Source organism: Hyla sarda, chromosome 11 (genome assembly GCF_029499605.1).
Source record: "Hyla sarda isolate aHylSar1 chromosome 11, aHylSar1.hap1, whole genome shotgun sequence".
NCBI lineage: Eukaryota > Metazoa > Chordata > Amphibia > Anura > Hylidae > Hyla > Hyla sarda.
In genome coordinates, this window is record NC_079199.1 from 103,699,117 (window position 1) to 103,726,228 (window position 27,112).

General features: G+C 41.9%; 1 protein-coding gene across 3 annotated transcripts in view; it reads right to left on the minus strand.

The window, feature by feature from the left end:
* ARHGEF2 (Rho/Rac guanine nucleotide exchange factor 2) overlaps positions 1-27,112 on the minus strand; it is a 157,062-nt gene that overhangs the window by 90,460 nt on the left and 39,490 nt on the right. For all 3 annotated transcript variants that reach the window (XM_056546930.1, XM_056546928.1, XM_056546929.1), the window contains exon 2: positions 3,065-3,181. The gene's annotated coding sequence lies outside the window, so the exon portion shown is untranslated. The remainder of the gene's footprint in view (positions 1-3,064; positions 3,182-27,112) is intronic.

The window sequence follows — 27,112 nt, forward strand, 5'->3', positions numbered from 1 at the left end:
GTGCCAGTGAAAGCGTTCCTTGTGTGTTCCTTGCCTGTGTTTCCAGACCTTCTGCCGTTGCCCCTGACTACGATCCTTGCTGCCTGCCCCGACCTTCTGCTACGTCCGACCTTGCTTTTGCCTACTCCCTTGTACCGCGCCTATCTTCAGCAGCCAGAGAGGTGAGCCGTTGCTAGTGGATACGACCTGGTCACTACCGCCGCAGCAAGACCATCCCGCTTTGCGGCGGGCTCTGGTGAAAACCAGTAGTGGCTTAGAACCGGTCCACTAGCACGGTCCACGCCAATCCCTCTCTGGCACAGAGGATCCACTACCTGCCAGCCGGCATCGTGACAGTATATATACCGCCTAATACTGTGGAGGAGGTGACATATACTGTACATAGTAAAGATAGGTATACATACCGCCTAATACTGTGGAGGAGGGTGACATATACTGTACATAGTAATCATAGGTATATATACCGCCTAATACTGTGCAGGAGGGTGACATATACTGTACATAGTAAGGATAGGTATATATATACCACCTAATACTGTGGAGGAGGGTGACATATACTGTACATAGTAATCATAGGTATATATATACCGCCTAATACTGTGGAAGAGGGTGACATATACTGTACATAGTAATCATAGGTATATATACCGCCTAATACTGTGGAGGAGGTGACATATACTGTACATAGTAATCATAGGTATATATACCGCCTAATATTGTGGAGGAGGGTGACATATACTGTACATAGTAAGGATAGGTATATATACCGCCTAATACTGTGGAGGAGGGTGACATATACTGTACATAGTAATCATAGATATATATATACCGCCTAATACTGTGGAGGAGGGTGACATATACTGTACATAGTAATCATAGGTATATATACCGCCTAATACTGTGGAGGAGGGTGACATATACTGTACATAGTAATCATAGGTATATATATACCGCCTAATACTGTGGAGGAGGATGACATATACTGTATATAGTAATCATAGGTATATATACCGCCTAATACTGTGGAGGAGGGAGACATATACTGTACATAGTAATCATAGGTATATATACCGCCTAATACTGTGGAGGAGGGTGACATATACTGTACATAGTAATCATAGGTATATATACCGCCTAATACTCTGGAGGAGGGAGACATATACTGTACATAGTAATCATAGGTATGTATACCGCCTAATACTGTGGAGGAGGGTGACATATACTGTACATAGTAATCATATGTATATATATACCGCCTAATACTGTGGAGGAGGGTGACATCTACTGTACATAGTAATCATAGGTATATATACCGCCTAATACTGTGGAGGAGGGTGACATATACTGTACATAGTAATCATAGGTATATATACCGCCTAATACTGTGGAGGAGGTGACATATACTGTACATAGTAATCATAGGTATATATATACCGCCTAATACTGTGGAGGAGGGGGACATATACTGTATATAGTAAGGATAGGTATATATATACCGCCTAATACTGTGGAGGAGGGTGACATATACTGTACATAGTAATGATAGGTATATATACCGCCTAATACTGTGGAGGAGGGTGACATATACTGTACATAGTAAGGATAGGTATATATATACCGCCTAATACTGTGGAGGAGGGTGACATATACTGTACATAGTGATGATAGGTATATATACCGCCTAATACTGTGGAGGAGGGTGACATATACTGTACATAGTAATCATAGGTGTATATATACCGCCTAATACTGTGGAGGAGGGTGACATATACCGTACATAGTAATCATAGGTATATATACCGCCTAATACTGTGAAGGAGGGTGACATATACTGTACATAGTAATCATAGGTATATATACCGCCTAATACTGTGGAGGAGGTGACATATACTGTACATAGTAAAGATAGGTATACATACCGCCTAATACTGTGGAGGAGGGTGACATATACTGTAAATAGTAATCATAGGTATATATACCGCCTAATACTGTGGAGGAGGGTGACATATACTGTACATAGTAATCATAGGTATATATACCGCCTAATACTGTGGAGGAGGGTGACATATACTGTACATAGTAATCATGGGTATATATACCGCCTAATACTGTGGAGGAGGGTGACATATACTGTACATAGTAATCATAGGTATATATACCGCCTAATACTGTGGAGGAGGGTGACATATACTGTACATAGTAATCATGGGTATATATATACCGCCTAATACTGTGGAGGAGGGTGACATATACTGTACATAGTAATCATAGGTATATATATACCTCCTAATACTGTGGAGGAGGGTGACATATACTGTACATAGTAATCATAGGTATATATACCGCCTAATACTGTGGAGGAGGTGACATATACTGTACATAGTAATCATAGGTATATATACCGCCTAATACTGTGGAGGAGGGTGACATATACTGTACATAGTAATCAAAGGTATATATATACCGCCTAATACTGTGGAGGAGGGTGACATATACTGTACATAGTAATCATAGGTATATATACCGCCTAATACTGTGGAGGAGAGAGACATATACTGTACATAGTAATCATAGGTATATATACCGCCTAATACTGTGGAGGAGGGTGACATATACTGTAAATAGTAATCATAGGTAGACATACCGCCTAATACTGTGGAGGAGGGTGACATACTGTACATAGTAATCATAGGTATATATACCGCCTAATACTGTGGAGGAGGGTGACATATACTGTACATAGTAAGGATAGGTATATATACCGCCTAATACTGTGGAGGAGGGTGACATATACTGTACATAGTAATCATAGATATATATACCGCCTAATACTGTGGAGGAGGATGACATATACTGTACATAGTAAGGATAGGTATACATACCGCCTAATACTGTGGAGGAGGAGGACATATACTGTACATAGTAATCATAGGTATATATACCGCCTAATACTGTGGAGGAGGGTGACATATACTGTACATAGTAATCATAGGTGTATATATACCGCCTAATACTATGGAGGAGGATGACATATACTGTACATAATAAGGATAGGTATACATACCGCCTGGTACTCTGAAGGATCACAAGCTGCATCCCCGGGGAGGGTGACATGTACCGTACATAGCGCCCGTTACGTCTCGTCTGCACCGCGGGGACATCTGCGCTGCTCCAGATTCACCTGCAGGATAATAAGTAATAATTGTATAGGCTCTATATTGCAGTATTATGTGGGCTTGATATGAAAGTATAATCCTTCTCTATATGGCAGTATTATGTTGGCTTGATATGACAGTATAATCCTTACTCTATATGACACTATTATGTGGGCTTGATATGAAAGTATAATCCTTACTCTATATGGCAGTATTATGTGGGCTTGATATGACAGTATAATCCTTACTCTATATGACAGTATTATGTGGGCTTGATATGACAGTATAATCCTTACTCTATATGACAGTATTATGTGGGCTTGATGTGACAGTATAATCCTTACTCTATGTGGCAGTATTATGTGGGCTTGATATGACAGTGTAATCCTTACTCTATATGGCAGTATTATGTGGGCTTTATATGACAGTATAATCCTTACTCTATATGACAGTATTATGTGGGCTTGATATGACAGTATAATCCTTACTCTATATGACAGTATTATGTGGGCTTGATATGACAGTATAATCCTTACTCTATGTGGCAGTATTATGTGGGCTTGATGTGACAGTATAATCCTTACTCTATGTGGCAGTATTATGTGGGCTTGATATGACAGTGTAATCCTTACTCTATATGGCAGTATTATGTGGGCTTGATATGACAGTATAATCCTTACTCTATATGGCAGTATTATGTGGGCTTGATATGACAGTATAATCCTTACTCTATGTGGCAGTATTATGTGGGCTTGATATGACAGTATAATCCTTACTCTATATGGCAGTATTATGTGGGCTTTATATGACAGTGTAATCCTTACTCTATATGGCAGTATTATGTGGGCTTTATATGACAGTATAATCCTTACTCTATATGGCAGTATTATGTGGGCTTGATATGACAGTATTATGTGGGCTTTATATGACAGTATAATCCTTACTCTATATGGCAGTATTATGTGGGCTTTATATGACAGTGTAATCCTTACTCTATATGGCAGTATTATGTGGGCTTTATATGACAGTATAATCCTTACTCTATATGGCAGTATTATGTGGGCTTGATATGACAGTATTATGTGGGCTTTATATGACAGTATAATCCTTACTCTATATGGCAGTATTATGTGGGCTTGATGTGACAGTATAATCCTTACTCTATGTGGCAGTATTATGTGGGCTTGATATGACAGTGTGATCCTTACTCTATATGGCAGTATTATGTGGGCTTTATATGACAGTATAATCCTTACTCTATATGACAGTATTATGTGGGCTTGATATGACAGTATAATCCTTACTCTATATGGCAGTATTATGTGGGCTTGATATGACAGTATAATCCTTACTCTATGTGGCAGTATTATGTGGGCTTGATATGACAGTATAATCCTTACTCTATATGGCAGTATTATGTGGGCTTGATATGACAGTATAATCCTTACTCTATGTGGCAGTATTATGTGGGCTTGATATGACAGTATAATCCTTACTCTATATGGCAGTATTATGTGGGCTTTATATGACAGTGTAATCCTTACTCTATATGGCAGTATTATGTGGGCTTTATATGACAGTATAATCCTTACTCTATATGGCAGTATTATGTGGGCTATATATGACAGTATAATCCTTACTCTATATGACAGTATTATGTGGGTTTGATATGACAGTATAATCCTTACTCTATATGACAGTATTATGTGGGCTTGATATGACAGTATAATCCTTACTCTATATGACAGTATTATGTGGGCTTGATATGAAAGTATAATCCTTACTCTATATGGCAGTATTATGTGGGCTTGATATAACAGTATAATCCTTACTCTATGTGGCAGTATTATGTGGGCTTGATATGACAGTATAATCCTTACTCTATATGGCAGTATTATGTGGGCTTTATATGACAGTGTAATCCTTACTCTATATGGCAGTATTATGTGGGCTTTATATGACAGTATAATCCTTACTCTATATGGCAGTATTATGTGGGTTTGATATGACAGTATAATCCTTACTCTATATGGAAGTATTATGTGGGCTTGATATGACAGTATAATCTTTACTCTATTTGGCAGTATTATGTGTGCTCTATATGACAGTATAATCCTTACTCTATATGGCAGTATTATGTGGGCTTTATATGACAGTATAATCCTTACTCTATATAGCAGTATTATGTGGGCTTGATATGACAGTATAATCCTTACTCTATATGGCAGTATTATGTGGGCTTGATATGACAGTATAATCTTTACTCTATGTGGCAGTATTATGTGGGCTTGATATGACAGTATAATCCTTACTCTATATGACGGTATTATGTGGGCTTTATATGACAGTATAATCCTTACTCTATGTGGCAGTATTATGTGGGCTTTATATGACAGAAAAGAACTACACAACTTCCTGTGGAGCATACAGCAGCTGATAAGTACTGGAAGGATTAGCTTCTTTTTTTTTTTTTTTTTTTTTTTTTAAATAGAAGTAATTTACAAATCTGTTTCATTTTCTGTCACCAGTTGATTTAAAAAAATAAAAATAAAAAATGTTTATCAGAAGAGTACCCCTTTAAGGGACAATGACATCATCACCAAGTGTTGTGCGGGCGCTGCCAGGGGGGGAGGGGGAGTGATTGGTCATATTCTGGGGCACCATACTGAGAGCTACAAGATTCTAGAACAGTGGCCCTCAAACTGTGGCCCCCAGCTGTTGCAGAAACTACAACACCCATCATGCTCTGATATCTCATCTGTCTAGAACAGTGCTCCTCAACAGCTCTCCAGCTGTGGCTAAACTATAGTCCCATTGACTGCCTTCGGCCTTCGGCAGTCAATGGGACTATAGTTTAGCCACAGCTGGAGAGCTGTTGAGGAGCACTGTTCTAGACAGATGAGACATCATCATTGTATTTCTCCGAAACAGCCACTAGGGGGCAGGATGTACCCGTGTGCTGCAGCTCACATACTGGAGGAGTTTCCTATGTCTTCACCTGACATTCATGATAAAGGATCCCTGGTACCGCCAGGATCTTACGTCTTCCATAGGATCCACTCCTCATCTTCCTCAGCAATCCACGGCCACACACAACGCCACGTGCAGCACATACGTGCAACTATAGTGCGGTAGTCATGTTGGAGAGGATAATAATTCACGTTGGTTTTCTAATAACTAGTAATTTCATCTTACAAAATACCGCCATGCTTACATAGTACTGCTATAGACAGCTTACATAATACAGCCATATAGTAAGACGATTATATTAATGTAATACCACCATATAGTGCCAAGATGGTAATACTAACTTATAATGCCACCATAGATACCACTAAGATAATACTGCCATATACAGCTTACACAATACAGCCATATAGTAAGACGATTATATTAATGTAATACCACCATATAGTGCCAAGATGGTAATCCTACCTTATAATGCCACCATAGATACCACTAAGATAATACTGCCATATACAGCATACATAATATAGCCATATAGGAAGACGATTATATTAATGTAATACCACCATATAGTGCCAAGATGGTAATACTACCTTATAATGCCACCATAGATACCACTAAGATAATACTGCCATATACAGCTTACACAATACAGCCATATAGTAAGATGATTATATTATTAATGTAATACCACCATATAGTTCCTAGATAATACTACCTTATAATGCCACCATAGATACCACTAAGATAATACTGCCATATACAGCTTACACAATACAGCCATATAGTAAGACGATTATATTAATGTAATACCACCATATAGTGCCAAGATGGTAATCCTACCTTATAATGCCACCATAGATACCACTAAGATAATACTGCCATATACAGCATACATAATATAGCCATATAGGAAGACGATTATATTAATGTAATACCACCATATAGTGCCAAGATGGTAATCCTACCTTATAATGCCACCATAGATACCACTAAGATAATACTGCCATATATAGATTACATAATATAGCCATATAGTAAGATGATTATATTATTAATGTAATACCACCATATAGTGCCAAGATGGTAATCCTACCTTATAATGCCACCATAGATACCACTAAGACTATATGGCTGTATTGTGTAAGCTGTATTATCTTAGTGGTATCTATGGTGGCATTATAAGGTAGGATTACCATCTTGGCACTATATGGTGGTATTACATTAATATAATCGTCTTACTATATGGCTGTATTGTGTAAGCTGTATATGGCAGTATTATAAGACAATTATATTAATGTAATACCACCATATAGTGCCAAGATGGTAATACTATCTTATAATGCCACCATAGATTCCACTAAGATAATACTGCCATATACAGCTTACACAATACAGTCAAATAGTAGGACGATTATATTAAAGTAATGCCACCTTACAGTGTGAAAATAATACTACCATATACAGTCAAGAAAATACCACCATAAGGTCCGAAAATTATACTGCTATATGCAGTCCATATAATACTGCTCTATATTTCAAATTATAGTACCATATACAAAATGATACCTGCTACCATATACAGACCACATAACACTGCCATATAGGCCAATTTTTGTAATATCATATATGACTCCCATAATACTGCCATATAGAGCAAAGATTATACACTGCCCATAATACTACCCTATACAGTGAGGATTATACTGCCATAATATCATCATATAAAGCCCACATAATACTGCCATATAGAGCAAAGATTATACTTTAATATACAGCCCACATAGTTCTGCAATATAGTGTAAAAAGTTTACTACCATATTGTGTGAAAATTGTATTACCATATACAGCCCATATAACGTCACCATATAAAGCGAAAATGATAGAAATTAAATATAGCCCACGTTATACCTACACATAGAATTTAGATTATACTACCATATAAAACCCATACAGTATAATATTGTCATACTATGCACACAATACTGCCACACAGAGTGAATATTATACACTGCCCATAATACTACCCTATACAGTGAGGATTATACTACCATAATATCATCATATAAAGCCCACATAATACTGCCATATAGAGTAAGAATTATACTGTCATATAAAGCCCACATAATACTGCCATATAGAGTAAGGATTATACTGTCATATAAAGCCCACATAATACTGCCATATAGAGTAAGAATTATACTGTCATATAAAGCCCACATAATACTGCCATATAGAGTAAGGATTATACTGTCATATAAAGCCCACATAATACTGCCATATAGAGTAAGGATTATACTGTCATAGAAGGCCCACATAATACTGCATTATAGAGTAAGGATTATACTGTCATACAAAGCCTACATACTACTGCCATATAGAGTAAGAATGATACTGTTATCTATAGGCCACATAATACTGCCATATAGAGTAAGGATTATACTGTCATACAAAGCCCACATAATACTGCCATATAGAGTAAGGATTATACTGTCATATAAAGCCCACATAATACTGCCATATAGAGTAAGGATTATACTGTCATATAAAGCCCACATAATACTGCCATATAGAGTAAGGATTAAACTGTCATAGAAGGCCCACATAATACTGCATTATAGAGTAAGGATTATACTGTCATACAAAGCCTACATACTACTGCCATATAGAGTAAGAATGATACTGTCATCTATAGCCCACATAATACTGCAATATAGAGTAAGGATTATACTGTCATACAAAGCCCACATAATACTGCCATATAGAGTAAGGATTATATTGTCATACAAAGCCCACATTATACTGCCATATAGAGTAAGGATTATACTGTCATATAAAGCCCACATAATACTGCCATATAGAGTAAGAATTATACTGTCATATAAAGCCCACATAATACTACTAATATAGAATTAAGATTTAACTACATATACAGCCCCCATAATACCGTCATATAAAGTGTGCGTAATACTGCCATATAGAGTAAAGATTATGAGGGACATTTATCAATGTTTCCTTATGTATTCTTTTTTTTAGTAATTTTTTTCCTTACTTTTTTTTGCTTATGTGCGACTTATTTATCAACTGCTTTCAGCTTGTTGATCATTTTCTTTCACGTAAGCAATTTTTCCTTTTTTACTTTGGTCGTAGCTTTTTCTGCTCCATGTTTGAGCTGGAGTAAATTTAGTCAATTTTTAACGCTGTTGCGACTTTTTTTTGCGCAGTTGCGACTGTCGCAGTTAATAAATACCTGACTACCCGTAGTCCATTTTAAAATTATTACTACATAGTAAATTTTAGGAAAACTTGCTTTTCTCGCTTTCCAGTCAAAATGTCGCACGAAAAATCGTGTAGTCGCAGTTGCGACAATTTTGCGACAATTATAGTAAAGAAAACCTGACTAAACCCGTTGATAAATGTCCATATATGTTGTCATATACAGCCCACATAATACTGCCATATAGAGTAAGGATTATACTGTCATATAAAGCCCACATAATACTGCCATATAGAGTAAGGATTATACTGTCATAGAAGGCCCACATAATACTGCCACATAGAGTAAGGATTGTACTGCCATACAAAGCCAACATACTACTGCCATATAGAGTAAGAATGATACTGTCATCTATAGCCCACATAATACTGCCATATAGAGTAAGGATTATACTGTCATATAGAGTAAGAATTATACTGTCATATAAAGCCCACATAATACTGCCATATAGAGTAAGGATTATACTGTCATATAAAGCCCACATAATACTGCCATATAGAGTAAGGATTATACTGTCATAGATGGCCCACATAATACTGCATTATAGAGTAAGGATTATACTGTCATACAAAGCCTACATACTACTGCCATATAGAGTAAGAATGATACTGTCATCTATAGGCCACATAATACTGCATTATAGAGTAAGGATTATACTGTCATACAAAGCCCACATAATACTGCCATATAGAGTAAGGATTATACTGTCATACAAAGCCCACATTATACTGCCATATAGAGTAAGGATTATACTGTCATATAAAGCCCACATAATACTGCCATATAGAGTAAGGATTATACTGTCATATCAAGCCCACATAATACTGCCATATAGAGTAAGGATTATACTGTCATACAAAGCCCACATAATACTGCCATATAGAGTAAGGATTATACTGTCATACAAAGCCCACATTATACTGCCATATAGAGTAAGGATTATACTGTCATATAAAGCCCACATTATACTGCCATATAGAGTAAGGATTATACTGTCATATAAAGCCCACATAATACTGCCATATAGAGTAAGGATTATACTGTCATATCAAGCCCACATAATACTGCCATATAGAGTAAGGATTATACTGTCATACAAAGCCCACATAATACTGCCATATAGAGTAAGGATTATACTGTCATACAAAGCCCACATTATACTGCCATATAGAGTAAGGATTATACTGTCATACAAAGCCCACATTATACTGCCATATAGAGTAAGGATTATACTGTCATATAAAGCCCACATTATACTGCCATATAGAGTAAGAATTATACTGTCATACAAAGCCCACATTATACTGCCATATAGAGTAAGGATTATACTGTCATACAAAGCCCACATTATACTGCCATATAGAGTAAGGATTATACTGTCATATAAAGCCCACATTATACTGCCATATAGAGTAAGGATTATACTGTCATATAAAGCCCACATTATACTGCCATATAGAGTAAGAATTATACTGTCATACAAAGCCCACATTATACTGCCATATAGAGTAAGGATTATACTGTCATACAAAGCCCACATTATACTGCCATATAGAGTAAGGATTATACTGTCATATAAAGCCCACATTATACTGCCATATAGAGTAAGGATTATACTGTCATATAAAGCCCACATAATACTGCCATATAGAGTAAGGATTATACTGTCATATCAAGCCCACATAATACTGCCATATAGAGTAAGGATTATACTGTCATACAAAGCCCACATAATACTGCCATATAGAGTAAGGATTATACTGTCATACAAAGCCCACATTATACTGCCATATAGAGTAAGGATTATACTGTCATATAAAGCCCACATTATACTGCCATATAGAGTAAGGATTTTACTGTCATATAAAGCCCACATAATACTGCCATATAAAGTGTGCGTAATACTACCATATAGAGTAAAGATTATGTTGTCATATACAGCCCACATAATACTGTCCTGTCCGGCCTCTTCAGTATTAAAGGGGACCTCTCATCAAATAAACGTTTGATATATTTTAGATTAATGAATGTTGAATAACTTTCCAATCGCATGTTAATAAAAAATATGCTTCTTTCTATTGTATTTTTCCCGATCAGTCCTGTCAGCAAGCATTTCTGACTCATGCTGGAGTCCTAAACACTCAGAGCTGCCAGCCTGCTTTGTTCACAGCCAAACAGGCTGTGAACAAAGCAGGCTGGCAGCTCTGAGTGTTCTCCTTTGTGAACAAAGCAGACTGGCAGCTCATAGTGTTTAGGACTCCAGCATGAGTCTGAAATGCTTGCTGCCAGGACTGGTAGGGAGACCCCTAGTGGTCATTTCTTCAAAGTGGAAAATTATATTTTTTAATAACATGCAATTGTAAAGTTATTCTGCATACATTAATCTATAATATATCAAAAGTTTTTTTGATGAGTGGTACCCTTCAAAGGGGTATTCAAGGAAAAAACTTTTTTTTTTATATCAACTGGCTCCAGAAAGTTAAGCAGATTTGTAAATTACTTCTATTAAAAATCTTAACCCTTCCAGTAATTATAAGCTGCTGAAGTTGAGTTGTTCTTTTCTGTCTGACAACAGTGCTCTCTGCTGAAATCTCTGCTTGTCTTGGGAACTGCACAGGGTAGAAGAGGTTTGCTATGGGGATTTGCTTCTACTCTGCTTCCCGAGACAGGTGTCATCAGAGAGCACTTAGACAGAAAAGAGCAACTAAACTTCAGCAGCTCATAAGTACTGAGAGGATCAAGATTTTTTTTAATAGAAGTAATTTACAAATCTGTTTAACTTTCTTGAGCCAGTTTATATATAAAAAAAAGTTTTTTCCTGGAATACCCCTTTAATATTGGTTTGTAGTGAATGAGACAATGTACTGCGCAGGTACTACTAAAGATTGCCGTACACCTTTAATGTCCCATAGGCATGCTGAGCAAAGGAGCGTGTGCTTCCAATGGGGAGAGCAGAGGAAGCCGCTGCCAGACACCTCTGGGGACAAATTATCTTTAGGCAGAATAAAAGGATCAGGCATTGAATCCAACAATCCGATCCTTCTCTCTCAGAGAGTTAGGAGGCCTCCATACACACTAGAGCAGTGTTTCCCAACCAGGGTGCCTCCAGCTGTTGCAAAACTACAACTCCCAGCATGTTGGACTATATAGTAGTATATAGTATAGGTCAGTGTTTCCCAACCAGGGTGCCTCCAGCTGTTGCAAAACTACAACTCCCAGCATGTTGGACTATATAGTAGTATATAGTATAGGTCAGTGTTTCCCAACCAGGGGTGCCTCCAGCTGTTGCAAAACTACAACTCCCAGCATGTTGGACTATATAGTAGTATATAGTATAGGTCAGTGTTTCCCAACCAGGGGTGCCTCCAGCTGTTGCAAAACTACAACTCCCAGCATGTTGGACTATATAGTAGTATATAGTATAGGTCAGTGTTTCCCAACCAGGGGTGCCTCCAGCTGTTGCAAAACTACAACTCCCAGCATGTTGGACTATATAGTAGGATATATTATAGGTCAGTGTTTCCCAACCAGGGTTCCTCCAGCTGTTGCAAAACTACAACTCCCAGCATGTTGGACTATATAGTAGTATATAGTATAGGTCAGTGTTTCCCAACCAGGGGTGCCTCCAGCTGTTGCAAAACTACAACTCCCAGCATGGTGGACTATATAGTAGTATATAGTATAGGTCAGTGTTTCCCAACCAGGGGTGCCTCCAGCTGTTGCAAAACTACAACTCCCAGCATGTTGGACTATATAGTAGTATATAGTATAGGTCAATGTTTCCCAACCAGGGGTTCCTCCAGCTGTTGCAAAACTACAACTCCAAGCATGCCCGGACAGCCTTTGGGGTTACAGCACAGGGCTATGGGGTCCAGGCCTTATGTAGGGGGGATGGGGGGACATTGGGGGAGTCACACCACAAGGCTATGGGGTCCAGGCCTGAGGGGTTACACCACAAGGCTGTGGGGTCCAGGCCTCGGGGAGGTGCAGCACTATAAGGTTGGGGTCCGATCACTTATAATGTTCTGACTGATTGGGGTCTCTGGGTGGGCGACACATTCCTGGTCAGCGGTGTATATACCCCTCTCAGCTCGGATTAGACACCCAGCAGGAAGCTTATTATAAATGGACGCTTGACTGGAGATGTTGTGGACGTAACGAATGGTTCATCTGATGTCCAGGAATGTGACACTGCACAGAACGAACAACCAGTGTCTCCAAACTGTGGACCTCCAGCTGCTGCAAAACTACAACTCCCAGCATGCCCGAGCAGCCAACGGCCGAAGACTTAGACGTTCTAGTGACCTTAGGGGGTCCGCTGACGTAGACGATATAGGGCCAAGACTATCGGTAGTCGCTATCTGGAAACCATTGTTGTGAAGACTTCATCTGCTGAAAGTAATGACATCCATCCTGTGGCCTCAGGGCATGCTGGGAGTTATAGTTATACAACAGCTGCAGAGTTACAGATCACTGGTCCGTAAGAATGGTCTGCCATAAAACCAGTGGTCTGTGTACAGAACCCCCCCCCCACGAGCCATATAATGTAATGGTTGCAGTATACAATGAGGCACCACATTCAGCCCCCCCCCTATGGAACAATCCATGCGAACAGGGGGGGGACAACTGTCACCACCTTGCTTAGGCCGGGTTCACACCACGTTTTTGCAATACAATTCACAAATACGTTTTAAATGTGAATACCGTACACTATCGTATTGAAAACCGTATGCAGTGACTCTCCATTAAAAATCATATACCAAAAGATACATCCGGTTGTGTCCATTTTGCGTCTTGTACGGTTTTGTCATTTTTTTTTCCCATACTCAAAACCGTAGCCGACCACAGTTTTTGGTCCGGTTGAAAAACCGTATTGAAACGTATACGTTTTTTTTTTTTTTAACATGGGAGTCAATGGGAACCGTACAGAACTGTATGTGCGTACTGTTCCATCCAGTTTTCACCATACAGTTTTTGACTTTGCACAGTTTTTTTCAATCAAACAAGTGAAACTTTATTCATAATGGAGTGAAAAGTTAAAAACTTATATAAGTTTTTTTCTTAAAAACGGATGCAACCGGACATCATTTTTTAAAACCGTATACGGGGTAAAATTTGTATACACCTTTTGATACAGTTTAAGGCCGGGTTCACACCACGTTTTTGCTATACAGTTCCTGTATCAGGTTTTTGATTAAAAAAACTGATTTCTCAAAAACCGGACTAAACTGTATCAAAACGTGTGTACAAATTAAATTTAATCCGTGTACGGTTTGAAAAATGATGTCCGGTTGCATCCGCTTTTTAAGAAAATAAAAATATCCGTTTTTTTACTTTTCACTCCATTATGAATAAAGTTTCACTTGTTTGATTGAAATTTTCCAAGAAAAAAAAAAAAAAACTGTGCAAAGTCAAAAACCGGATGGAACCGAACGCACATACAGTTCTGTACGGTTCCCATTGACTCCTATGTTTAAAAAAAACGTATACGGTTTAATACGGTTTTTCACCCTGACCAAAAACTGTGGTAGGCTGACGGTTTTCTGTCCGGAAAAAAAAAAAGTTAAAAAAAAACGTATGGTTTGAAAAACGGAGACAACCGTATACATTATGGTGCATACAGTTTTGAATGGGAAGTCAATGGACAAGGTTTTCAGTACAGTTGCATAAGTTTTTTTTTTTTTTTTATGAAACCGTATAGCAAAATCGTGGTGTGAACCCACCCTAATCAGGTTTTGAGGCATCAGTTTTTTTCATCAAAAACCTGAAACGGGAACTGTATTGCTAAAACGTGGTGTGCATGCAGCCTTACATTGCTCCAAAAAGTGGACCTCCAGCTGTTGCGAAACTACAACTTCCAGCATGCCCGGACAGCCGTTGGCTGTCCGGGCATGCTGGGAGTTGTAGTTTTGCAACAGCTTTGAGGTCCACGGTCTGGAGACCACCACGTGATAATTATACAATAAATTCTTATTTCCGTAACTTTTATCAATTTGTCACCATTTTCAAGATCTGTTTTCTGTCCATGAATAATTTTTTTTTTTTTTTTAAGCGCAACTTACTTCTCGCAGCTGAGGGTTTGTTACTATTGCATCCAGTCTAGGCAATTCCCTTTTCGGCAGCACAAGTCTTTCTCCTGACGCTTACAAATGTTACAACGTATCAGTGCAAGGATAACGTCCGGGATGTTTATTAAAAAGGATCGTCTAGAGATCGAAGACAATTGTAACAAACCCTCAGCTGTTGTGAGACGTATTGGGCCAGGTAAGAAAACCTCATGAAGTAAAATGCAAAAGTTGCAAAGATCTTTTTTTTTAAAAAAAAAAAAAGAAAAGAAAATTGTACGTAGGATCTCTCCATGAATTCCACTATACACATGTATGCTCTGCACAACTGAGCGTGCATGTGTTCTGGATAGGTAGGAAGTTGCTACCAGACTCCTTTTGGTGATGGTTTTCCTTTAAAAAAAAAAAGGATCGGGTAGTTAAAATGCAACATGCCCAATCCTGTCCTCCCCCGACATTCGCCATCAGCGTAGAGTCGGGAGCCCCCCTTATACATTATATAGGCTTCCCATTGCTTTGGATGAAGAAGCGGAAGTTTTGCATATAAAAAGGCATCACCAGGTACTACCAGTCTTCTTACTGCCCAGGTTGGCATCACTGGTTGGTAGTTAAAGGGGTACTCCGGTGGAAAACATTTTTTTATTTTTTAAATCAACTGGTGCCAGAAAGTAGAAAGTTAAACAGATTTGTAAATGACTTCTATTAAAAAATCTTTACCCTTCCAGTACTTATTAGCAGCTGTATGTTACAGAGGAAATTCTTTTTTTTAAAAGGGGTATTCCAGGAAAAATTTTTTTTATATATATATATATATATATATATATATATATATATATATATATATCAACTGGCTCTAGAAAGTTAAACAGAAGTTAATTACTTCTATTAAAAAATCTTAATCCTTCCAATAATTATCAGCTGCTGAAGTTGAGTTGTTCTTTTCTGTCTGACAACAGTGCTCTCTGCTGACCTCTCTGCTTGTCTCGGGAACTGCACAGAGTAGAAGAGGTTTGCTATGGGGATTTGCTTCTACTCTGGACAGTTTCCGAGACAGGTGTCATCAGAGAGCACTTAGACGGAAAAGGACAACTCAACTTCAGCAGCTCATAAGTACTGAAAGGATTAAGAATTTTTTTTTTGTAGAAGTCATTTACAAATCTCTTTAACTTTCTGGAGCCAGTTGATTTATTTAAAAAAAAAAAAAAGTTTTTTTTCCTGTATAACCCCTTTAATTTCTTTTTTGTCCTGTCCACAGTGCTCTCTGCTGTCACCTGCTGTCCGTATCAGGAACTGTCCGGAGCAGGAGAAAATCCCCATTGCAAACAGAGATTGATTACAGAGGTGTCAGCAGAGAGCACTGTGGACAAGACAAAAAAGAAATAAAAAAAAAGAAAATAATTTCCTCTGTAGCATACAGCTGCCAAAAAGTACTGGAAGGATAAAGATTATTTTTAATAGAAGTCATTTACAAATCTGTTTTAACTTTCTAGCATCACTTCTTAAAAAAAAAAAAAAAAAAAAAAAAGTTTTCCACCTGAGTTCCCCTTTAACCCTTTGTGACTTATTAACCTAATGCCAACATTAAAGTAGAAGGGCTCCCGAACAAAACCCAAAAGTTATAAAGCGAAATCCCCCCCCAGACCCCGGCTCCTGCTTTACCTGCCCATCCAAGCCTATTTTTCTGCCGCCAGTAACTCGTGTGACCCGTCCTCATGACAGGAGCTGCCAGAACGTGAGAACAAAACACTTGCTAATCCCTGTCTGTTCCTCCCATGTCTCCTCGCTGCAGGCGTGCCACTAGTGACGGCCATCATTGCCCTGCTCTAGACGTCGGCCCTGTCATACTGTAAGGAGGCATGGACCCCCCCCCCCCCCCCAAATGTATCCCCTGATACTCGCCCCCATAGGGCTGCACCATGAGGACCACCTGGGCACCGATGGTACGCAGCACCGACCTGCAACGTCATAAAAAATGCTGCATCCTGTTACCGGCGTCACGTGAGTTACTAGTGCCCAGCACCGCCTGCCAGCAGGTATCACCATGTAATGAAGTATTACAGTATAAAATACTGGGAACAGAACCTAATGCCACCATACAAAATAAACAATACCGCCATAAACTGTAAAAAGTTCTATCATACTCTACCCAAATAATGCATACATGCTATAACTCAGTGGTCTCCAACCTGCGGACCTCCAGATGTTGCAAAACTACAACTCCCAGCATGCCCGGACAGCCGTTGGCTGTCCGGGCATGCTGGGAGTTGTAGTTTTGCAACATCTGGAGGTCCGCAGGTTGGAGACCACTGCTATAACTAATGCCGCCAAACACTCTAAACACCTAATGCCACGAAAAAAGCTCTGTACAATGGATGTGATTCCACCGTACAACATAAACAAGACCACCGTACAACATAAATAGCGCCACCATATCATGATCAAATAATGCCTCTTACCGAAGATTCCTATATAAAAATATCAGTATCAAATAGTGCCACATACAATAGCCTTACCATACAGTACCAAAATAATACCACCACACAATGACCAAATAATACCACCACACAATGACCAAATAATACCATCATACAATGACCAAATGATACCACCCTACAGTGTACAAATAATACCTCCATACAGTGCCAAAATAATACCATCATACAATGACCAAATGATACCACCCTACAGTGTACAAATAATACCTCCATACAGTGCAAAAATACTACCATACAGTGCCAAAATAATACCGCCATACAATGACCAAATGATACCCCTGTACAGGGCAAAAATAATACCACCATACAGTGCCAAAATAATACCACCATACAGTGCCAAAATAATACCATCATACGGTGCAAAAATAATACCACCATACAGTGCCAAAATAATACCACCATACAGTGCCAAAATAATACCATCATACAGTGCAAAAATAATACCACCATACAGTGCCAAAATAATACCACCATACAGTGCCAAAATAATACCACCATACAGTGCCAAAATAATACCATCATACAGTGCAAAAATAATACCACCATACAGTGCCAAAATAATACCACCATACAGTGCCAAATTAATACCATCATCCAATGACCAAATGATACCACCCTACAGTGCCAAAATAATACCATCATCCAATGACCATATAATACCACCATACAGTGCCAAAATAATACCACCATACAGTGCCAAAATAATACCATCATACAATGACCAAATGATACCACCCTACAGTGTACAAATAATGCTGCCAGTGCCCAAATGTATGAGTCTGTACCTGGGCTGATCGTTCCGGAGGGGGCAGGCTCAGGGGCACCTGTAACACTAGTCCAGAGCTGCCCTCACCTGTCCTGGCATTACACGGCACCAGTATGATGATGTCACCATCTCGTCTTGTTACAGGTCCCTCCCCCACCAGGTATAATCCAGTGCACACCACACATTACACTGTATATAGGAGTGCTGGGCCCTGTAGTTCTTACCCTGTAAGCAGTGACATTATTCCAGGCTCCATCCCCTGCACAGATCCCTCCAGGTGACTGCTGTCTTCCTGATCACCTGGGATATTGTACCTGCAGGCCCCGCCCCCACCTGACAACAGGCCACCTGACTGGCTGCAGCGAGCCGGGAGAGAGCGCCCCTCCCTGTCCTGGACAATGATTACACGTCCAGACTGTAATAACCGGCTCAGCCGAGCGGAAGAGAAGCATTTATTACTGCCCCATTCATTGTCTGCTGAGCCGCTGTATCTAAACTTCTCATGTGCGATACTGTCCACAAAGTATTTCAGCTTCTCACATTTGATGCTTTCTGATGAGCCGTTGTATCTAAGCCTATCATGTTTGATACAGTATGCTGAGCTGCTCAATCTAAGCTCCTCACGTGTGATGCAGAGTTTTTAGCCAATGTATCTAAACCTAGGCATACATATTAGATAGTGTCCGGACAACAAATATCTCACCCAATCCCACCATACACACGCCCACTGGACTCAACCCAGAGATTATGTGTTTTCAGTGATCCCCCCTCTACCCCACCCCCTGTTCTCCTCCAGACACCTCTGTCCATCCCAGACTCCCCTGTCCATATCTAGATCCCTATGTCCTCCTCCAGACCCCTCTGTCCCCTTCTCCAGACTCCTCTGTCCTCCAAACCACTGTGTCCTCTTCCTGTCCCCTCTGTCCCCTTTTCGAGAATCCTCTGTCCTCCTCTAGACCCCCCCTCTGTCCCACCTCTACCCCCCAGTCCTCTGTTCTCCTCAAGACCCCTTTGTCCTTCTTCATACACCTCTGTCCTCCTCCAGTCCCCTCTGCCCACCTCCAGTCCCCTCTGCCCACCTCCAGACCCCTTTGCCCACCTCCAGACACCTCTGTCCTCCTCCAGACCCCTCTGCCCACCTCCAGTCCCCTCTGCCCACCTCCAGACCCCTCTGCCCACCTCCAGACCCCTTTGCCCACCTCCAGACACCTCTGTCCTCCTCCAGACCCCTCTGCCCACCTCCAGACCCCTCTGCCCACCTCAAGACTCCTCTGTCCCCCTACAGGCTCCTTTGTCCTCTTCCGGACCCTTCTGTCCTTTTCAGAAGCCCCTGTTCCCCAGTCAGACCTTCAGACCACTCTTCCCCATTCAGAGCCCTTTCTGCCCCTCCAGACCACCCTGTCATCCAAATCCGTCTGGCGGTGCCTTATCTCCCCAAAGAACTAAAATACGGAGCATGTTGCTTGATCCTTTCCTCTCATTAGTTCCTCTATTGGGGGATAGTTTGGATTGCACCACACACCTTAGATAGCTGTTTAGTCCCCACAAAATTGGTTGGTTCTGCCGACAATAATCTGTTCTGCTTGGCAACCTTGTTGTTCTAAACAGCTTCCCTCCATCTGATAGCCTATGTAATTCCTAAAATATTTGTAAATCACATGATTTACTAAAAATGACTCCTTACAGCTCTAGATTCTTGGCCACAAGGTGTCTCCTTTCCCTGAAATCTGCCCGTCCACTGTCTGTTGTTAGGGGAATTACGTCTCTAGCATCAGAGAGACCAGGACGGAACACAGGAAGTGAGGGAAACACTTAGCTAATCCTATAGGCAGGAGAGCCTAAAAAAAACTGGGCTGTGGACCTGCAAGTTGAACCTGTCTGCTTGCTGAAGAAGATCCGCTCTGTTTCTGAAAGGTAAAACAAGGCTTCCTTCACATCTCCGCATCCACAAATCTCTGGGTAGCTGTTTAGGGATGTCCCGATACCATTTTTTTAAAGACAGAGTACGAGTACCGATACTTTAATTCTAGTACTCGCCGATGCCAAGTACGAGTACTTTTATTCTAAAGTGAATCTGACACCAGGGTGACGCGGTTTCTGGCGCTGCTTACTGTATGATATGTGGGTTCTTGTCATGTACAATGGAGGCGGCTGCTCTAGTATGAGCCAAGATTTCTCTCTTCTCCATTGGACACAACAGGGAATTTGCATTGGCGGCGAGACCAATGTCTCCAGAGCGATTGCGCTGATGTTACATGGTGAGCAGCGGTAGAAAACGGGTCACCTGCACTATCTACATATAAATTCAAGTTAGTGCAGGTGACTCTGCTGTAAGATTGTCTTTAATAGTAGGGAGTATCCCCTTGTAGGTAGTATAGATAGCTGTAGACAGACAACAGGACCCCCTTGTAGCCAACAGGACCCCCACCTGTAGACAGCAGTCCCCCTTTGTAGCCAGCAGGGCCCCCATTTGTAGCCAGCAAGGCCCCCCCCTTTGTAGACAGCAGGGGCCCCCCTTTGTAGACAGCAGGGCCCCCCTTTGTAGACAGCAGGGGCCCCCCTTTGTAGACAGCAGGGGCCCCCCTTTGTAGACAGCAGGGCCCCCCTTTGTAGACAGCAGGGGCCCCCCTTTGTAGACAGCAGGGCCCCCCTTTGTAGACAGCAGGGCCCCCCTTTGTAGCCAGCAGGGCCCCCATTTGTAGCCAGCAAGGCCCCCCCTTTGTAGACAGCAGGGGCCCCCCTTTGTAGACAGCAGGGGGCCCCCTTTGTAGACAGCAGGGGCCCCCCTTTGTAGACAGCAGGGGCCCCCCTTTGTAGACAGCAGGGCCCCCCTTTGTAGACAGCAGGGGCCCCCCTTTGTAGACAGCAGGGCCCCCCTTTGTAGCTGCTCACTTTCCGGTGTCTCCGCTCCGCAGCCCCATTCTCATCACTGCCACTGGCTCCGTTCTGCCATCCGCATAATGGCATCTTATGGAAGAGCATGTGACATACACGTCACTCTGCTTCCTCCGTAGCGTTACGCTGGGCGCAGTGGAGTGACGTGTATGTCACATGCTCCTCCATAAGACGCCATTATGCAGATGGCAGAACGGGGGCAGCGGTAATGATGCTAACCGGAGGACGGGGCAGCAAAGCGGAGCACTCCACTAGGTATCAGATTTGGTATCAGGGACATTAGATGAGTCCCCGATGCCATGGGGATACCTGGTATCGGCCCCTACTGCTGTATGTCCACAGTGTAATAGTGTAATCGCTAACTCCCTTTTAACTTCTCAGCAGCAGTAGTTGAGTGTTTAGTATAACCTCTTCCTTGCTGTGCTGCTGTAGTTCCTTTCATTTCTGCTGACATAGCACCTCAGTAATGTCCTTGTCTCTCCATGTATCATGTACAATAGTGTGCTGTAAATAATCCCCCAGCACAGTGTCAGCCTGTTCAGTGCATTGCACTTTTACCAGTATAGCAGAAAGGAATATGTACAGGGTTGTTTTTAGCCAAAGAAGTAAGGGAAAGGAAGTCCCTATGTGTGTACTACTGGCTCTGGTCCTACTCCCTGAAATGGTGAGAAAAAAAAATAGCTGCGCATCAGGCAGGATGTTGGGCAGCTATTGGCCCATCTAAAAGGGCCCTTCCAACAGACTAAAGAACGTTAATGGTTACTGGATGTCCGCAGAGGGATCTCTCTGTACAGTGTGAATGACCACATAATGCTCTGGACACTGCGCCACCTGCTGGTCAGTACTGGATCTGTATTTTCTGAATCTCAGCTCACAATCTCTAGATGCTGAATGTTGCTGGGATACACCTTTAGCATAAAAGACAATACAAACAATATAATGGAGAGAGGGGGACGTAACCAGCAGAGCTGACAGTCTACAGAGCCGATCTGACTAGAAGGAAATAGAATAGACTAGATCAGCAGACAGTAGCAAACAAGACAGACTGTATAGACAACTGAACGGCTCAGTAGATGGTGTCACACATGGTAAGCTTAGATACACAACTGGGCAGAGAGCGTCACACATGATAGGATTAGATACACTGGCTCAGCAGACAGTATCACACATAGGATTAAAGGGGTACTCCGGCCCTATGACATCTTATCCCCTATCCAAAGGATAGGGGATAAGACGTCTGACCGCGGGGGTCCCCCGCAATCTTGCATTCGGCACCCACCTCTTTGAGCTGCGCGCCGCGCTGCCAGCTCACAAACTGCCGTGTGACGACCACGGGGCAGGAGTATCGTGACGTCACAACTCCGCCCCCGTGTGACATCACGCCCCGCCCCCGCTATGCAAGTCTATGGGAGGGGGCGTGACGGCCGTCACGCCCCCTCCCATAGACTTGCATAGCGGGGGGCGTAACGTCACGATACTCCGGCCCCGTGGTCGGCACCAGTCAGTTTCTGAGCTGGCAGCGCAGCGTGCAGCTCAAAGAGGTGGGTGCCGAATGCAAGATTGCGGGGGTCCCCAGTGGTGGGACCCCCGCGGTCAGACATCTTATCCCCTATCCTTTGTATAGGGGATAAGATGTCTTAGGGCCGGAGTACCCCTTTAAATGCACAGGTGCTGGGGATTTTTAGATACATCCTCTATATCTCTCCATCACACTATGTGGCATCACTTGGGATTCATCCCCCAGTATTCCAGATTATAGGCTTAGATACAGTAGTTTAGCAAACTGTATCGCGCATGACAAGATGGGACACAGCAGCTACGTTACTGACATCTGATATATAAGCGCAGTCATTGACAAATAACATAAAAGAACTAAGAAGTTGTAGGAATCGAGAAACGTGTTACCTGTAATGATGATCTATGGGATACATTATAATATTACAGCGTAAAGGAGAAAACTGGACAATACAGGAGGAGGCTCTAGCCTGGATACAAGATGAGATACGGTTGCGATACATGGAGGCTTTAGCACCCTGTTGGGCGCCTCTATCCTGGATACAAGATCAGATACGGTTGGATACATGGAGGCTCTAGTGCCCTGTTGGGCATCTTTAGCCTGGATACAAGATGAGATACGGTTGGGATACATGGAGGCTTTAGTACCCTGTTGGGCACCTCTAGCCTGGATACAAGATGAGATACGGTTGCGATACATGGAGGCTTTAGTACCCTGTTGGGCGCCTCATGCCTGGATACAAGATGAGATGAGATACGGTTGGGATACATGGAGGCTTTAGTACCCTGTTGGGCGCCTCTAGCCTGGATACAAGATGAGATACGGTTGGGATACATGGAGGCTTTAGTACCCTGTTGGGAGCCTCTAGCCTAGATACAAGATGAGATACGGTTGGGATACATGGAGGCTCTAGTACCCTGTTGGGCGCATCTAGCCTAGATACAAGATGAGAAACATAAAATCTCTAGTAACCACAGATCATCACACCAGCAGAGGGCCATGGGATGGGGGAGTGTAATGAAGAGATGGGGGAGTGTAATGAAGAGACAGGGGAGTGTAATGATAAGACAGGAGGGTGTAATGAAGAGACAGGAGGGTGTAATGAAGAGACAGGAGAGTGTAATGATGAGACAGGAGGGTGTAATGAAGAGACAGGAGGGTGTAATGAAGAGACAGGAGGGTGTAATGAAGAGACAGGAGGGTGTAATGAAGAGACAGGAGGGTGTAATGAAGAGACAGGGGAGTGTAATAAAGAGACAGGAGGGTGTAATGAAGAGACAGGGGAGTGTAATGAAGAGATGGGGGAGTGTAATGAAGAGACAGGGGAGTGTAATGAAGAGGCAGGAGGGTGTAATGAAGAGACAGGGGTGTAATGATGAGACAGGGGGGTGTAATGAAGAGACAGGGGAGTGTAATGATGAGACAGGGGGGTGTAATGAAGAGACAGGAGGGGTGATGAAGAGACAGGGGAGTGTAATGAAGAGACAGGAGGGTGTAATGAAGAGACAGGGGAGTGTAATGAAGAGACAGGGGAGTGTAATGAAGAGACAGGAGGGTGTAATGAAGAGACAGGGGAGTGTAATGAAGAGACAGGAGGGTGTAATGAAGAGACAGGAGTGTAATGATGAGACAGGAGTGTAATGATGAGACAGGAGGGTGTAATGAAGAGACGGGAGTGTAATGAAGAGACGGGCAAGTGTAATGATGAGACGGGGGGTGTAATGAAGAGACAGGGGAGTGTAATGAAGAGACGGGAGTGTAATGATAAGACGGGGGTGTAATGAAGAGATGGGAGTGTAGTGAAGAGACGGGAGTGTAATGATGAGACGGGGGGGTGTAATGAAGAGACAGGGGAGTGTAATGAAGAGACAGGGGAGTGCAATGAAGAGACGGGGGGTGTAATGAAGAGACGGGGGAGTGTAATGAAGAGACGGGAGTGTAATGAAGAGATGGGGGTGTAATGAAGAGAGAGAGAAAGATAATGAAGAAATAGTGGTAGGTAATGCAGAAATGGGCGTGTAATAAAGAGACAAGGGGTGTAATAAAGAAACAGAGGGGTAATTAAGAGACGGTTATAATACAAAGGAGGAGGTATAATAAAGAGACAGAGGTGTAACAAAGAAACTGGAGTGTAATGAAGAGACAGGAGGATGAAATGAAGAGACAGGAGGGTGTAATGAAGAGACGGTTGTGTAATGAAGAAACAGTTGTGTAATGAAGAGACAGGAGGGTGTAATGAAGAGACAAGAGGGTGTAATGAAGTGAAAGGAGGGTGTAATGAAGAGACGGTTGTGTAATGAAGAGACAGTTGTGTAATGAAGAGACAGGGGTGTAATGAAGAGACAGGAGAGTGTATTGAAGAGACAGGAGGGTGTAATGAAGAGACAGGGGGTGTAATGAAGAGACAGGAGGGTGTAATGAAGAGACTGGAGGGTGTAATGAAGAGACAGGAGAGTGTAATGAAGAGACAGGGGGTGTAATGAAGAGACGGTTGTATAGTGAAGAGACGGTTGTGTAATGAAGAGACGGTTGTGTAATGAAGAGACGGTTGTGTAATGAAGAGACTGTTGTATAATGAAGAGATGGTTGTGTAATGAAGAGACAGGGGGGTTTAATGAAGAGACAGGGGGTGTAATGAAGAGACGGTTGTATAGTGAAGAGACGGTTGAGTAATGAAGAGACGGTTGTGTAATGAAGAGACGGTTGTGTAATGAAGAGACAGGGGGTGTAATGAAGAGACGGTTGTATAATGAAGAGACGGTTGTGTAATGAAGAGACAGGAGGGTGTAATGAAGAGACAGGGGGTGTAATGAAGAGATGGTTGTATAATGAAGAGACGGTTGTGTAATGAAGAGACAGTTGTGTAATGAAGAGACAGGAGGGTGTAATGAAGAGACAGGGGGTGTAATGAAGAGATGGTTGTATAATGAAGAGACGGTTGTGTAATGAAGAGACGGTTGTATAATGAAGAGACTGTTGTGTAATGAAGAGACAGGGGGGTGTAATGAAGAGACAGGGGGGTATAATGCAGGGGTCACCTGTGTCTGGATGGTGGACAAGAAAACTGTGGGAGCTGCTTGACGGTAGATGAAACCATCCTCTCTACAGGAGATCTGTCTGGGCCTCCGGAGCCTGTTCACCTTGTTTGTCCTCATGTGATCACTGCTCCCAACACCTTCTAACATCTTGGTCAGAACGGCCTAGATGGCAGCAATTGATTGAAAAGGCCATCCTGCTTCTCTCAGTCCAGTAATGCGCCCCCTCTCAAAGTCTGTAAAAGTCACCAATCTCTCACCAAGCGGCACACTACCCAAAAGTAGCCTCTGAGATCCTTTATATAGGGCAGTGGGAGAAGCACTTTTACGCCCTCTTGTGGCAGGTGCTCAGACCGCACCTGTAATCATTATATATCTGCTGATACAGGACAAGTTTTACAGCAATCCAGCATTTCTATCTGGTTGCTGTATTTTCTTTTGTCAGTGTATTTATTGCTGTTTCTTGTTTACTCTAAAGCTCCCCCTACTGTTTATCTGCTCCACTTGCAGCCATGACAGTCAGTGAGAATGTACTTATAAAAAACTGTATTAACCCTGTCATCTCCAGCCCATCTACACAATCCTTACCAGAGCAGCCGATATTACAGCTGAAATATTCCTAGTGTAAACACTTGTAGCTGAGTGCTCCAGACGAGAATGTCAAGTGATGGCGCTGGATAATGACCGGCGGCAAAAGTCACCGCGGTCCCCTAAGGTGTCTCCAGATCTAACACTATGGATACACATACAATGGCTTGTTCTGCCGACAGCTGCTGCCACCATTTTCACTCTATACACATACAGGCCGATGCTGGTGTTCTCAATATGGAGAGGGGAGAAAACGGCTGCTAGGCCCCTCCAGATCCCTCTGTCCCCCCCAGACCCCTCTGTCCCCTCCTCTAGGACCCTTTGTCCAATCCAGACCCCTCTGTCCACTCTAG